Source organism: Phalacrocorax carbo, chromosome 13 (genome assembly GCF_963921805.1).
Source record: "Phalacrocorax carbo chromosome 13, bPhaCar2.1, whole genome shotgun sequence".
In the NCBI taxonomy this organism is placed as follows: domain Eukaryota; kingdom Metazoa; phylum Chordata; class Aves; order Suliformes; family Phalacrocoracidae; genus Phalacrocorax; species Phalacrocorax carbo.
The window spans coordinates 1,645,587-1,661,650 of NC_087525.1; the positions used below are offsets into that span (position 1 = coordinate 1,645,587).

Sequence of the window (16,064 nt, forward strand, 5' to 3'; positions counted from 1 at the left end):
GGGGAGCGCAGCCTCACCTCCTGAAGGGCGAGGCCACGCCCGCCCAGCTCTGCCGTGCCGCCAGATTTAGCAGGAGGGCTTCTCGCACCTTGCTACACCTCACCTGCTCGGAGCGCATTATGCTGATGCCAGATATTTTATTTTTTAAATTTTTTTTGGCTACAGTCACTCAGATTCAGGGGGGGGCTTATTTTAAGGAAAAAAAAAAAAAGCAGTTTTCACGGCGGCAAGCGGCCTGCCCCAGTGTCACAGGTTTTAACGAGCAACGGTGGGTGGGAAGGGAAATAAATCCCGCGAGCAAAAGGGCTTTAGAGACCGGCGTTCCCTGACCCGCCACAAACACGCCGCCACCGGCCCCTGCCCGCCGCGCACAAGATGGCGGCGCGGGATGACACGCTGGTCACGTGACGCGCGGTGCCGCCCGCCCCGCCCGCCGCCGCCGCACGGGACGCGGGGCCGCCGCCGCCCACGGGATCCGCCCGGCGGCTCCGCCGCGCCGACCCGACCCAAACCGCTGCGGGGCTCCGCGCCGCACGGTGAGCAGCGAGCCGCGCCGCCTCAGCCTCAGCGCGGGGCTGGGCGGTGGGCCCGGGCGCAGGCCCTGGACGGCGGCGGCGGCGGCGGCGGGTGGGGCGGCGCGGCGGGTGACAGCGAGGACGGGGCTGCCGCCGCCCCGCGAGGCGAGGCCGTGTAGCGGTGGGGCCGGGGGGCGGCGCGGGGGTCCTGGCCCCTCAGCCCGCCGGTGGCCCCCGCAGCCCTGGGTGATCGGTGGGGGGTGTCCAGGCTCCCTCAGCTCCGGGGAAGGCTGCGGTCCCCTCCGCCGGGGGGGCCTGAGGGGGTTCTGGTCCCTGCGGTCCGGGGCTGTCTGGGCCCCTCAGCCCCGGGGCGACCGGGGGAGCTGCGGTCTCTTCAGTCCCGGGAGCTCTGGTCCCCTGAGCTCGGGGGGCTGCGGTCCCCTCAGCCGCGGTGCCTGGTTGGGTCTGTCGCCATGAAACCCAAGGTGTCTGAGCGGGGGGGTCTGGTCCCCCCTGGCTCCGGGTGTCTGGGGGGCCCATGGTCCCCTCCACTCTGGCGGGACCGTGGGCTGAGCTCTGTCCTCTCAGCCCAGGTGGGGCCTTAGGCCAGGCCTGGGCCCCCCTCAGCCCTGGGGTTGCCCGGTGCCCTCAGTTCACTGGGGTGTGAAGGCAGGTTGCTTCCCACTCTGAAAGAAGGTGGAGGTGTCGGCTGCAAGCAGGGAAGGGATCTGTCCCGTCCTGAGGGCTCTGAGGGCCACAGCAGTGGCGTTAGGGCTGCACCTCAGCCCTGGGTCTGTTTGCTGGGTCGTGGTGGCCTGAGGGGCCTGGGACGAAGAGGCTGAAGGTAGAACGGGGGATGAGGAGGAGAGGCCTCGCCATCGCTGGTGACCACCCCAGCAGGTGGGCACACTCCCTCTTTGCTTGTGAAATTGCTTGCTGATTGACGGGCTGGATTATTTGGATTTTTTTTGGGGTGTATAACATATGTGGCAGTCTTTTTACTGTGTTCCTGCTGGAGGCCCTGATTTGATCAAGGTTTCTAATTTATTCTGTCTTGTGTGAAAACCTCATTAAAGAAGGCCTTGGTGCCTTCAGGCACTGTAAATACACGAAGCAAGGATAGAAAAAGAGGAAAGAGTATTATTTGTAAAAAATGGGAGCTCTGCCATAATGACATGGTGCTGATGAATCTTGCTGATGCAGGCAGCCTCTCCTAGCAGGGCTGGAAATGGGATGTCGATGAACTCGTGTCACTTCAGCTGGTGGCAGCATCTGTGCATCGCGGTATGACACAGGTTTCCTAGCAATTCCTTCAGACTCCATTCTGCCCCTCCAGGTCCGTGTGGATTCATGCCTGTTTGTGAACCAGTGTACGATACAGATGTGGTGCCTGATAATTCAAGTCACTGGAAGCTCTGCTGTTGATCTTCGTGGGTTTGGGCTTGACTGTGTGTGTTTGTTTGGGGAGTGGATGTTGCACTGAAGTAATGCACCCTTCTATTTTATTTTGTGTAGTATTTTGGTAAGCATTGGAATTGCTCAGCTTAGTGAAGGTGTTTAGAGTTTGGGAGGAGAATGCAATCAACCCTGGTTAGTGGCAGATGGAAGATAAAGGCTACTTTTACAATAGAGGTAATAAACCCCCTTTAAATCCAGAGAGATTGCCTTGATATTCTGAGCTTGTGCATGTAGAGCAGAATTAAATTTAGCTCAGATGCCTTTAAACTGTGTTTGTGGTCTCTGCAACAAACTATGATTCCCAGATCATTTATCACCCTTCTTTCATCTTTCACGTATCAACCTAGAGAAAACATGTCTCCACGTGTTTAATTGCTTTTAATGAAAACTTTTGACACTTCTAAATTGAATAAATTGAAGTAAGCAGATCATTTTCAGGACTTGGAGGTATTAATGAATACTGTTTATTCAGATTTAACGGTATCCTTAAAAGGCAGTGGCTTGATAATAGCACCTTTCGTATACCTGTTCTCCATGTATATCATTGCTTCTCTCAATGCTTGTCAGGCTTGAATAGGTGCTGATTTTCACTAAATAATTATTGAGTCCTCTTGAACTGAACATCTAGAGGAAAAATGCATGCACCATTGGTGACGGCAACTTAAAAATTCTTCCTGTCTTCTGGTCGCTGCTGCTCTGTTGTTGTTCAACGTTGCTTAATTGGTATGCTAAATATGGGTGGCCCGGGACTTACTCAGATTTAATAGCAATTTCAGTCTGGCCGTAAGGAATGGTTGCTGAATTAAAGGCTTTTTTAATTGGGGCAACAGGACATGTTGTAAAAAATGCTCAGACAAAAAAATACAGAACCTTGTTCTCCAGCATGTCAGGAAGGGCCTGTTTGGAGTAAAAAAATCTGCGTAGCACTACCATCAGAAACGGAATTAGGAGACTTGCACGTGGCTGTGAATGCTGGTTTTGCTAATCGTGACATGAGATCTGTCTCTCATGGTGTGGTTCCTAGAGACATGTGTTGTGCAGGAAGGATTTTCAAGGCTTCACAGTGAGGTAGGTCCAAACTGTTCTTTGCTGAAATAGAGCAGAGCACCTGAATGCTATTTCAGTCATAATTCAAGTGTAATGCTTCAAAAACAACTCTGTGGAAAAAATGTTCTGAAGTAGAGGTGAGCTCAAAATGAACTCAAACCCCTGAGTTTTGAGAGGTTGTTTCAGAATCCTTTTTTGAAGGATTTTGGTGTCATTGGAGGCGTTTTGTACCCAGGCCACCAGCATGCAAAGAGGGGCAGGCAGCCCTCTAAACGCTGACGTTCTGCATGAATTCCCAAAGTGTGGCATCATTCAGGTTAATAATTGTCTTCCCTGCCTTGTGCCCCCTCGAAGGCAGGGGGAGATGCAGAAGACTGTAGAAAGCTTGAAACCTACTGTCTTTTTGTGACACTTTCATCCCAAATATACTTTATGCGTTTGAACATCTACTTAGCAGAGACAGTGTTTGGTGCAGGTTACTTGGGCTTGATTTTTGTTGATAAAAAGAACATCCATCCTAATAAGCTACTAAGTGTGACTGGTTTCCCTGTGCTGTGTATAGGTTGATAAAAAGAACATCCATCCTAATAAGCTACTAAGTGTGACTGGTTTCCCTGTGCTGTGTATAGTTCATTAAAGTAAGTGAATATTTAAACATCTTTAAAATGTTTGTATTGTTTCTGGTTTTGTCAAACATGTTAATGTAGTTGAGGGGGAGAAAAAAAAAAATCCTTGGAAGTACCACCTGAGCTTTGTTCTGATAGCTCTTGACTAAGAATTGTTAAGGAAAAAGTCTAATTCAGGAGATCGTAACGTGTCTCAAAGAACTGCAGCTTTGAAAGTGTCGTTATTGCTGTTGCTAGTTTTACAGTTCAGTAACCCAAATCAGAGGAGACAGAATATGTCCTGTTGGTGCTTCCTTCATTGGCTTGTGTGGTGCTGCCTTGGTATCTGTAGTCAAACAAAACACTAATAAATCTATATTGTGAAAGTGTCTTCACTAGCTGCAGGTTTGGCTTGTGCTAATTTGCTTAGATTTAAACAAACAAAACCCCCTCTCTCTTCTTAACCATGACTCTAAAGCTGTTTTCTCTTGGACTTCCCAGTGTGGTCTGCCTTCTGCCTCCCTGATTTTGAAGCTCTTTGGAGGGTAGCTTACTTTATTTAAAGGAGTTAAGGCAAAGCATATTGCCACTTGGAAAAACAGCTTAAAGGAATCCCTGAAGTCCAGCAGCTTTGGGTTTTTCTGATGCAGAAAGCATAGCTGTGTGAAAACTGGCAGCTTTCTTACCTTGTTGGGTGAGGTGCAGCTGTGCAGTGGGGAGGCAGGCTAGCAGAACTTCTCAGGTGTGCTGGCTGGGCTGGCTTCTTGAGACGCAGTGTGCATCCTTGTCAGCTGGCTGGGACAGTTGGACAGCTTGGAAAATTTAGGACTCCTGTGAGCATCAGTTGGTGTGGGCCTGGGGAACGGTGGTGAGTGGGGCTGCGTTGCCTGAGCCCTCATCAGAAAGAGAGGTAGGAAGAAACTGAAGTAAAAATCGAAGAGGAGGCTGTAATTCCCATTTTAAGAACTGAGACAGCCTTATGTTAGCTATATTGCCCCCAGAACCCAGCGGTTTAGGAGATCTTGCTGAATAAAGCAGCTGCTTTTCTCTTTTGCTCTAATAATATGTGCAGCCGTAGCTGTGTGGTATATCTGGAGAGGAGAGCTCTTGCAGCCTTGGTTTAAAAAGGATTTTTAATAGCTGTCATCTCTTCTCGTCCAATGCAGCCTGCACCTTTGGTTTCCTTTCCTGAAAAAGAGCATTGTGTTTTGGAGTGTCTTGCAATTTTCCTTGCTGGTCCATTAGTGTATTAGCTTAGCTTCGTGTGTGTTGAATGCCATTAAACATCAGTTGGAATTTAGTGTTGGGAGCACTGACATTTGTGCTAATTGAATTGAAAGTCTTATACTTGAATTTGTTAAAATGACATATTGAGACAATTTAAATGCTTTAATGGGAGAGCGTATAAGCATTTGCAAATTTTCTCTAAGTGAATCTAACAGTGCATTTGTGTAGATGCAAGGAGAGACCCTCAGCAGACAGGTCAGGTTTTGATGGGGCTTTACTATCTCTTTTTTTTTTATTACTGGATTTTGCCAGCTGTCACCATGTTGTATGTTGAAAGTCTTCATGCTTGACATCTGTTCAGGGTCATTGTTGACATTGACCACCTTAAATATTTTTGTAAGAATGGTAGAGAATATAGAGCCTTTCAGTTCAAATAGAACTATACCCGCAGAAGAAGTTTAAGGTACTAATAGAGAAAGGATAGTTGTTTGGGCTGTTGGTCTTTAAACTCTGTTGTGCTTTCTTCAGCTTCTATGGGTCTGACTTCTGGGGTCTTTACGCATGAAATAACACCTTTTGCACCTGAAGATTTGTTGTTTTGGGACTGAGGGGGATGTTTGGTTTTGTTTTTTTTGTAGAGTACAGTCTGCACAAAACCTCTGGCATTTAACACTACTTCTTTATTCTTAACTTCAGCAAGATAAAGGATTAAATAGTCACAGAAACAGCTCTCACCACCTACAGGAGACCCTACTGCTGTGCTTTTTGCAAGGTAGAGTGTTAAAGATATTACTGTTGATTGGACAGGAGTCATAAAGATTGTTACTAGCTTTTGCTAGCAGTATAAATTTGTGCCTCCCTAGACAGCACAATGCTTTTAAGAAGTTTGTCTTGAAATGCTTCCATAAAATCTCTTGCTACCACGCTTTGACCTTCTGCCACTGAGCTGGCATTTCATATGGGCTTCTGGCATGAGCTCTCCTGCCACTTTCAAGTAAAAATTTACCAGGGATTGAGAAGTTTGACTATGCAGTCAGTACTGTGCCAACTTATAAAAGCTCTGTTTGTACACAGGATGTATTTTTGCTTGCTAGAAAGGCTTGAGTAGCATTTCAATAACTGCATAGAAATCGTTTTGAATCTACATACTAATGAAACAGCTACATCCAAATTGAGCTATAGTTTCTTTTCCGCTCTGAAGGTCTGTACTTTGTCTTCCTTGTACCTCTGCTCTTCTGCATAGATTTTTATGTAGTCAGATTATATTGCTCTGGAAAACTTTGTCAGGGAAGTTAATTTAAAACTATTTGAAAGGTTTAAAAATTACTTCTGCTGTTACGATGATGAAAAAGACCTTGAAAGCACCTTGAGGGCGGTTGCTGCAAAAATACCTGCTTGGCTATGCGAATGGCGTACAGTTCCCAGAGTGCACTCACCATTCACTGATGAAGTAACTCCAAGGCCTGTGGCCACCTTCAGCACAAGTGCTGTTAGCCAGCTTGGCTAGTCATGGTACACCAGGGCTCAAGGTCCGCTTGCTTTAAATAGGAGTGAAAAGCCAGCACCAGCAGGTGAGTCAGGCATTGGGGAGCTTTGCTGCTTACAGGGAGTACGTGAAGGATATAAAGTGCCAGCAGTCTGTGGATATCGAGAGTTTAGGGACTATGTTTTTTTTAGTCTGATAGTTAAGTGAACAAGACTTAGAGGAAGGAAGAGGAGCACATAGTTTTTTCTGAGAATTCTGAAGTTGGGCATTAGGGGCATAAGGTGCTGAGCAGAGGCAGCGTGGGGGTAGGTGGTGTTCAAAGCTGCACTGTAAACAAAGGAAGAACAGACAGAAAAGGGTGAATGCAAGCCTGTTAAGGTCCCTACTGAATGACTTTACAGAACATAATTCTGTTTCCACCAGTACTTTTGGGATGCCAGGATATGCATTTAATGGAAACATGATTTTATGGAGACTCACTGTGCTAGGAGAAGCTTGTGTTTGCCAAAAGCAATGCTCAGTAATGGGCTAGAGCTTATCTACTCTTCAGGAAACAGCACAAAAGCCTTATTTTGCAATAATGAGCAATTATCCACAAAGTAACAAAACGACTTGTCAGATATTGCCTTTGTTTTCGTGCATGTGCAATTTCCTATTTCAGTTTTTCTCCCTTCTGAAATGTAAATAGATGAGTTTTCAAAGGACATTTTAAAAACAAAAATGGGCCCAAAGCATGTTTATCAGAAGTGGATTATTTGTGTTCTGACTCTTTGTCCAGAATTACTTTGGGAATGCTTGTAAGAAAACTAGAATCTATGCTGAGAAGACAAGATGGGATGAGAGTGGAGGAGAGGGAAGAACCTGAGATCAGCTGCACCAGACCTATGCAATAGAAAAGGCCATTAGTAGTTTTCTTCTCTGCACTGGCCCAGCTGAGCTGATGTTTTCAATGAACTACCAGTTACTCCTTGAAGATCTTACCTTCTGAATGATGCTGCTTAACTCACAGTTCATTGCAGCACAAGTGAACTGACAGGCATGGTTTTATAACTGCCTACAGGGAACTTCCCTTGACCATTTTACTGAGTGGCTGCCAGTCTTTAAAAATCCCTTTATGATTCTTCCCATTAGATGATTTCTTTGCACAAAGTACTTAAGAGGCTAAAAGTAGATTGTTTGCAATAACTTTGTAATCCCTCTCACTCTGGTAATAGTGCTTTCATACTGTCCATTTGTAGTTGGATATGAGCAAATATTTAAAATAATTATCCACTCTACAATAACAGTCCACTCTACAAAAATGTTCATTGGCTTCATAGTTTGTTTTGGATTTTATTCATTAACAATCTGGGAATCTTGTTGCTGTGTTCTGGACTTCCTTTTCAGTGTTTTTGTGGTTGTAACCTGAAAGCAGACTATATACTAGAGATCATAGGGAATTGCTCTGTTCCTTCAAGCAATTCCACTGTAATAGCTATGCGTTGAAATTCAGCCGGCAAGATGTGATGCCATACTACTGAATTAATTACTTGTGTTTATTGGCAGTTGGATAATAACCTGATCAGTGTCTCGCCCTTCTGCCATAAGCTTTGCAAAAACTGAAGTGGATAGTGCCTTGCCTGCCTCGGTCTACCTGCGCGTAAATGACGTGTTTACAGCTTGCGGTACATGTATTTGTGCAAAGATACCATGACACCACTGAGAATGGGTTTGCACATGGGTTCCAGTTACACACAGCTGTGGGGATGCTGAAGCTCCAACTTCTTCAAGGTGAAGGTTCCAAAGTCTGGTCTTGCTGCATGTGTAAAACTCATCATAGCAAATTAAAAAGCCAAACCAGCTTGATAATTATGAACATCCAAGTCATATTTGAGTTTGCTTACCTGATTTCAAGCAACATGAATCTATAGTTTGTCTAAGCTGCTTAATAAATATGATTGATTAAACTATATCTGAACACTTTAAAGGACAAACAGGTTTAGAAAGAAAATTTTTACATTGTGAGAAGGATTCATTTTTCTAGCGACCTGCGCTGAGGTGAAGCCTTTATGTCTTTCTAGGTAAGGTGTTACTGCTTGTAATTGCCTTGTGTTCCCAGCTGCGTTGTGCATAGTTGAACTTTACAGGGTGAAGTGATTTCAGAGTGGCTGGATATACAAATGTTAAATCCAATAAATACACCTTTCCTCTTTTTGAATATCAGAAAAAGTAACTGCACCTCGTAGTCGTGGTTACTCACACATAGTCAGGGCACACAGTTCAGTCCCATCTCTTGTGTAAGCTCATGTATAATGTTATCATTAAGACTAGCAGCTTGGCACTTAGTGTCTGTGCTCTGAAGAATGGTGTGCTACTTTGTAAAGCATCTTAGTTCCATTTATTTTGAGTTCTCATTAAAGTAGCAGTGAGAATCTTTTTGATGGTCCACATGCTGAAAACATGCTGGAGATGAACTGCTTGAATTTCCTAGAGTGAGGGAGACAAATAGTTTTCACTGGTGCATGACTGAGCTGGTGGTTGTGGTAGCAGGGTGGTTTGTGGGAGGCAGAGGCTTCCCACCTTGGGACCCAGGTAAGGTGTGAATGCCTTGGAGCTGTAAACTCTGATCCCTATCCCTAAATCCCTGCTTTTAGGTTAAGAGGCTGCAGATTAAATTCCCAGAGAAACGAAAGGTTCAGGTATATCTGTTCAAAGTGAGCTTTCTGGGCTGCATTAATTAATGGATATCATAGAGCTGCTTTTTTTTTTCTTTTCTTTAAAAATTCCCCCCTTCTTTCATCTCCTCAGTTTCCACTGTTAAAGGGTGTCCCAGGAAGTTTTGGAGGAATGCCTTGTGGTTTACCTAGCAGAGTAGGAACTTATCAAGAGGGAAATAGCAACACAGTGAATGTCAGCATGTGGGATTGTGCCGCATGTTTTCTGCCCTCACTAGTTCCTCAGTAACTGACTTCTCCAGGTCTGTGTCATGCAAAATACTAATGGTAATCTCTGCACCACTGAAGTGGAATAACTTCTGCGATGAGTTGTTTGCGACTGATGTGTTGTTGGTGTTTTGGTTCTGTTTTAAAAAACACATCATAAGAAGCAGCTGTGTGTCTGTAGTAGACTAAACTGAAGCCGGTATTGCTTTTGTAAGAGGTGGCAACTAAAGCACTTGCTGGCAGTGACTAGCCAGTGCAGTAACAGGACCTGTGAATCACAACAGCTGGAAATGCCTGAACTTGCTTGTTCCCAGTACTTTCCTGAATTAGGATAGTTGGGATATACAGCCTTAAATGCTTGCAGGGTGTATTTTAACGTAGCTCTTGTATAATAGACTATGCTGTGTTCATTTAGTGCAACTTGCTGCTGTTGGGAAGAAGTGCCCAAGTGCCACTGAGACTCTTTGCCTTGACTGGGTAGGTTTTGGGGTGCTGGAACAATGCTTTAGTGCAGCTCGGTGTGGGACTGTGAGATCATCTTCCTCTGGGATGAGTCCCTCTGCCCAGCACAGTCCTGTGCCTTGCTCCCACAGCAGACGGGAGCTGATTCGTCTGAGCTGGGGCACAGCCTTGGTGCTCTGGCACTGGAGGTGGTGAGGGGCTGGCAGAGCATCATGTTCACCCTCCAGAAGGGGTTGAAGCCAGCAGAGATGCCATGAACGGGAAAAGCCTGGGAAGGGATCTGGTGGCAGGGGAGGAAACAGAGGAGCAATGGCAGAGGGCATAGGCAAGATGCCGTGGGGTATCTGTGGTGCCTGATCTTAGTAAGATACAATTAAGATATTGATGCTACTACATCAGTGCTGTAGCAACTGTGACTAGTCCATCCTCCAAGACGGGATTTCAGCACTTACGAAGCCAGTTCTCAGTATTCTAGGTGAAGTGTATGTGTGAATGTATGCTTGCCTTTCATGTGTATCCTAGACATAAAGAGATATGAAATCAGATGTATAATTTAGGGTGAGAGCTTGCAGGCTCGAGGGGTTTGGATGTGCAGCTCTGTTATAGTTCTTGTATCCATTTGTCTTTGCTCTTAATGTTGATAACAATCACTAAAAGAGGCAACACAAACTTCAGCTAGAAGGAAGGTAAAGTCCATGTATTTCCACAGGTGCTGCAAAGTGAAACATCTGAAGCATTTGAACATACTGATCTTTCTGTATTTATACCTTTAAAAATGGGGGAAGAATTAAAATAAATAAAAAGAGGAATGGTTACTTTATTGGCTTCTCTGGAGGCAGCATTATCCTCTTCTGAATTTGAAGATTTTTATCCTTTCAAGAACTGCTTTAAAAACATTTCCTTTTTTATAAAGCAGAGGTGAATTACTCTGTGGTCATTTACGTGCAGTGGCTTGCTGTATGCTTAATAATAATAACCTGCATATATTATTTGTGCTGAACTTTTTTTTTATTAAAAAATCTCAAGTCAGTCTATTAGAAGAAAGGGCATGTTAGATTGTCTTGAACAAAGTACCTTTCTTTTTTTTAATTGGTATTTTTAATGCTATGATTTACATTGGCAGGGTGAGGGCAGCACTATTCCTCCAGTAGCTCAGACAAGTGTTAAAAGTTAGCTCTGCAGGGAGGAGGAGGAGAGCTGTTCCCTTATACTGAGGGTTCCTTAGGTACTTAGAAAGCTACTTACATTTGAGGAATAAGTTAAGTATGCATTGATATGCAGTGTATGTGCAGTAAAGCAACAGATTTTTAAGCACAGCATTTAATAGAATTATTCTCAGTGTGACTTTGCAAGTATTTCCACATGAAACCTACCAGTTGTGGTGGTACTTGTCATCAAAGTCACATGCTTTCAAATTACCTCTTAGAGTAGTCCTGGCCTCCCTGGACTGATCTTCTCACCGTTCCTCCACATCTTCCACCTCCTTGTGTCCATTCCCACCTTCTCAAGGCCCTCTCATGTCTTGTGAAACCTCTGCTGCCACCACCTTCCCCCAGGCTCATAGATGTCCTTGAGAGGTGGCTGTTACCTGAAGGGTGGCAGGAAGGAAACCAGATCTCTCCAGCTACTTGTCATTTGAAAGAGCAGGGACAGCAGTGGGATGGGAGGGAGCCCCAGCTGAGTGCTCGGGGGAAAGGGGACCCCACCACTGAATTGCGGGAGGAGCATTTGCTGCAGTGGAAGGAGAGGGCCTGGGCTCCTTCTTGGAGCTGCACCTGGAGCACATGGTGTAGGTACCACGGAGTCCTGCTTTGCTGCTGGGGTCCCTGTGCTGCGCTTCAGGTAAGGTGAGAAGGGGAGCTTGATATTGAAACAATGGCTGCCTTTGCTAGATTAGTTACCAGGTTTGTGTGTGTTGTTTCTGTACTCAAAATGCAGGAATATTGTTCTGGCAAGTGTGTTTAAACTTGGATTCTCTTTTCATAATCGCATGTAATTAATTTCCTGGAAACTTCAGAGAAGGGATGAAAATATTGTTGTAGATTGGTTGGAACAACTGGTAATACGTGCAGGTGATCACGGGTAAACTGAGGGCTGGTATTTGAATGTGCTAAAGCAGGAAACAAAGCCTGGCTTGGTAAGGTCACCATCAGAAATCTAGGGTCTGTGTTGATTTTTCTTTTGTATTAGAGGTTATAGAGAATGTTTCCTCTTTTCCTTAATGAAACTGCTTTTGCAATATGTGTCGATCCATCTTTAATCCTATATAGAAAGACCAGTGGCTATACCTGAGAGCAGAATCTGCTCGTGCTTTTGGGACTTCACATATCCCTTTTGCAGCTACCAGCTCAGCAGTTAAGCCTATTACAGAAAAAACCTTTAGCTTGTTTAGGTTGTTTCTCACCCTTCCTCCAGTCAGGCTGTTTGGCAAACACCCCTCCAAGTGCAGGGTTGTGGGGGGCATGGGAGGGTGCTTTGCCACAGTCACTGCTCCTTCCTTTAGCAGCCAAAAAACCTGCAGAGCTGCAAGGGAGAGGAGGGAGGATCCTCATCTTGCTTGTTGCAAGTGTGCACGTTTGGATTTTCACCACGCTGTCTGCGATGAGCCAGAATAAAACTAACAAGTGAAGGCATCCCAGTTATGCTCCCACCCAGGTCATGTGCCACTGCGTTGTGCTTGCTCTGAAAGAGGTCAACCTCGTGTTTACATCCCGAAACGCAACCGGGATCACAGTTTATGGGTTTCAAGGAGATCTGCTTTTCCCAGCAAGTGCATGCGTGAGGCTGGAGTCAGGGATAAGCATACCCCAGGGCAGGGCAGGGGAGGGAGAGCTGGCTGCAATTCCTGACTGTGCTGGGCTGCCTCCCCTCCCTCCCTTCGGAGGGGATGTCCCATTCCAGAAATTAAGGGGAATTAGCAGCTGCTTGGCAAGCCCCAGTATTTTGCAGATGGCTTTTAGAGGAGTGGCAGAGTTTCCTGTTCCTGACCCTGAGGTGTGTTTAGTTTTGGGGCCTCTGGTTGGGGGGAGGTGGATCCAAAAATTGTGTTTTTTGCCAGATCCGAAGCCAACCGGCTTGTCAAATCTGCAGTGAAAATGTTTCTTTGGCTGAAGAGGGGAATGTGTTGTACTACTGATAACTTCGAGGGACCTGGGTGCTGCTGGCACATACATTTCTTGCTTACATTGGGAACTGGAAGTGGGCAACTCTAAAACCACATCCTGTAAAGCAGGACCAGTGGGTTAATGATGTGTTGGGCTGCCCAGCAGAAATGGGCAGAATCAGCCATTTTCAAGGACAAGATTTCTCTGCAGGCCCAGCAGCACATTTCCCTTTTGAGGAAGATGTAGCTCAAGTTTCCTCCCTCTTTTCCATTACTTTTTAGATGAAATATGTTGTTTTGTTCAGGTCAAATTTGCAAATATGTTGTCGGAGCTCAGTTTTTCTTTTCTGCCAATTTAGTGGTTTTTGCACCTTTCATAAATAATTTGAATAACTGTTAAAACTGGAAGAGGCTGTTTGGTGTTTACAAAACTAATGGAAAACTGGAAAACAGACGCGTTATAAGGGATGGCCTCTCAAAAAGGGAACTTGTCAACAAGGAAAACATTACTGACTTGTGCACTGACTTGTTTGGAAGAGATTATTAATCCCTCACATCTGTGCAGATGCAGCTTTCAGACTCTGGCTGTTAGTATTTTTAACTAGAGCAAACTGCAGCAGGGAGTTCCCCCCTCCTGTTCCAATTAAGTACATTGGTTTCTTCAGGGAACTTGCTTGTTTTTCAAAAACCACAGCTTGGTAACGGAATGCGATATCAAAGTTTACCACAGAAACTGTCAGAAGAAAGGAACGCAGCTCTTGCCGCAATACTAAAAACAGATTAAAACTCTCTATAACAAAGTGTAAAGGCATTGAGGTTGCATAGTGAAAATGGGGAAATAGTGAGGACTAAGAGATGAGACAGTGGGGAGAGTAAGTTGCTCATGCGGATCAGAACTAGGCTGGTCAAACTTGTGGCTTTGGGGACTGAGGCCTTTAAGATAATGTTGGTGATGGTGAATGTTGGTGATGGTGAGACTGTGACTTGGCTCCTCCATCCAGAAGAGTTGGCTGTGCCTGTTAGCCCCATGGCTCTGCGTTCCCCAGCCCCACATGTTTGGCAGAAGGACTGTCAGGTTGATATCGATAAAGGTTAATTTAGCTCACTTAATCCTAACAATACTCTAGCCTGTATCTCTGTCTCAGAACAAAAGCCCCAAACTGAATGATAGCCTGCTTTGTTGATGGCCCGTGAAGGACTGTTTAGTGTTGCCAGACTTAAGCGAAACTAGGGGAAAGGTAATTCTGGCAGGGGGAGATCATGACCACTGACTTAAATACCCCTCACTCAAGAAATCCACCAACCCAAAAGGTTAAGGCAGTAAAGGTCTCAATCGTATTGGGCACGTGTAATCATTTACATGGGAGGCAATGACTAATATCTGGTGTATAAATAACCATTAGTTTCCACCAAAAGTGTGCAGGTTTGTACCTGGCACCCCTGTCTGTGCATTGACATAATAAGGGAGAATACCTTGACTCTGTAAATTGGGTGACGCATGCTGGTTAATGGACCCAAGTTTTGGGGACAACAAGATCTCTTCTTGTGTGGCTCCTCTTTGGAAGTGGTCAAAGTTAAATTAGACCATATATTTAAACTCTAAGTGTGTGTTTGTTAGTTGCATTGGTGCAATACTCAGTATTGAACTGTTGCTTCAGGGAAAGACAGCCTGCTGCGGAATAGTTGAGGTTTTGCAGGGTGCCAAATAGCTACACAGGAGCCTTAAAGTGCATCTCTCACAGTTGCAAACCTGGGAGGGCACCACAAAAGCTTGTCCTAAGGGGCTTTGCTCTGCCTTGCAGGCAGAGGCTTAGCAAACAGAGCAAAAGCAAACCCTGAAAGTGTATCTTTTTCTATAAGGAATTTCTATGTGAATACCAACCATCATTTCCCCAAAGCCTGGGATATAACCATCTCTTACCATTTATATAACTGCATAGGAGGGATGTTGCAGCAACGCACAAATGCTTTTTAATGTCCAGAAGAAACAAGATTAAAAAGCAATTACTGTAGCCTGGCAGGGGTGTGGTTCAGAAAATTCTTTTTCCAAGGTGATGGCTTTTAGGTGTCAACACAAGGGTTAGAAAACTTTTAAGTATGTGAGGTAAACTGTGGGAACCTTTGAGAAAGTTGGAATAACTTTTGTGTCTAGGAGTTTCAAATGTTTTTTTCTTCCCTAGGGCTCAGCTGTGCTTGCTTTGTTGCAGCTGAACCTGAGCTACTCTTATTTATTGATGCATTGTGCTGCCTTCCAACGGAGATGACCCCTCAACTCCACCCTGGCCCCTAGCAAGTCATCTGCCACTTGTTGGTGTGTGTGTGTTAAAGCCCACTTAAAGCACTCTCACTGAGATGTAGGTATCATTTGCATCGGACTAAGAACATACTGATTTTTAACACAAAGTAATTGTTGCCCATCGGCCACTCTTATACACTGCTTTGGAAACTAATTAAAGCACCCCGTCGTCATTCTCCCAGGTATCATCTTGTAACTTCACTTTTTTCTGGCGGTGAATTAGTCAAGTGTAATTCCAGTTTGAATTCATTGCCCTCGGTGTATATATGTGCAGGTGTTTCTTCTGGGCACTGCAACAAAAGAATAACTGAATTTCTCTTCCTACGAGACTCAAGCCAGTGTTGCAGGAGAAGTTTCTTTTGAATTTGGCGTGTGTGGCAGACAACAGCAAAGCCTCGCTGGGAGCTTGAGTTCCATGGCTGCTCTGAGCATGGCATGTTGACAGGAGGGTTGCTGCTGAACGGCTGTAAACAGAGAATAAACCAGTTCCAGAACACTGATGGCAGAGCCTCCGCTTGCTCGGCCTCTGAGACTCAAGGAAACAGGCACAGTTTGTGAAACCTGGGAGCAGGCTGTACCTCAGCCAGGTCACAGAGCTCCTCTGCAGACCCAGCTGTGAAATGTAATGCTCCCAGAGGGCAAGTATGTATTGAATTACTGTGCCATTACCTGTATCATGCTGCTCCGGTGAACAGGTCTGCCTTCCAGCTTCCTTCTACTTTCCATTGATAGCTATGGCACCAACAGAATTAGCAAAAAGGAACACGTAAGACAATTTTAGTGTAATAGCAGATATGCTGTCTCACTTCAGCTCCACTTAACCCCTGACTTTAAGTGGGGTAATTTATGAGATTTGCTTGATAAGTTTAAAAAAGAAGAAGCCTCACTGAAAGGGGAGGAAAGAACTGCAGTAGAGCTTCAGGCTGTCAAAGGCTCTGTTTGTC

At 45.2% G+C, this 16,064-nt stretch overlaps 1 protein-coding gene across 8 annotated transcripts in view; it reads left to right on the forward strand.

Moving 5' to 3' along the window:
- Positions 1–406: 406 nt before the first annotated feature.
- Positions 407–16,064, forward strand: part of SGMS1 (sphingomyelin synthase 1) — a 97,444-nt gene continuing 81,786 nt past the window's right edge. For all 8 annotated transcript variants that reach the window (XM_064464555.1, XM_064464563.1, XM_064464557.1 and 5 more), the window contains exon 1: positions 407–536. The gene's annotated coding sequence lies outside the window, so the exon portion shown is untranslated. The remainder of the gene's footprint in view (positions 537–16,064) is intronic.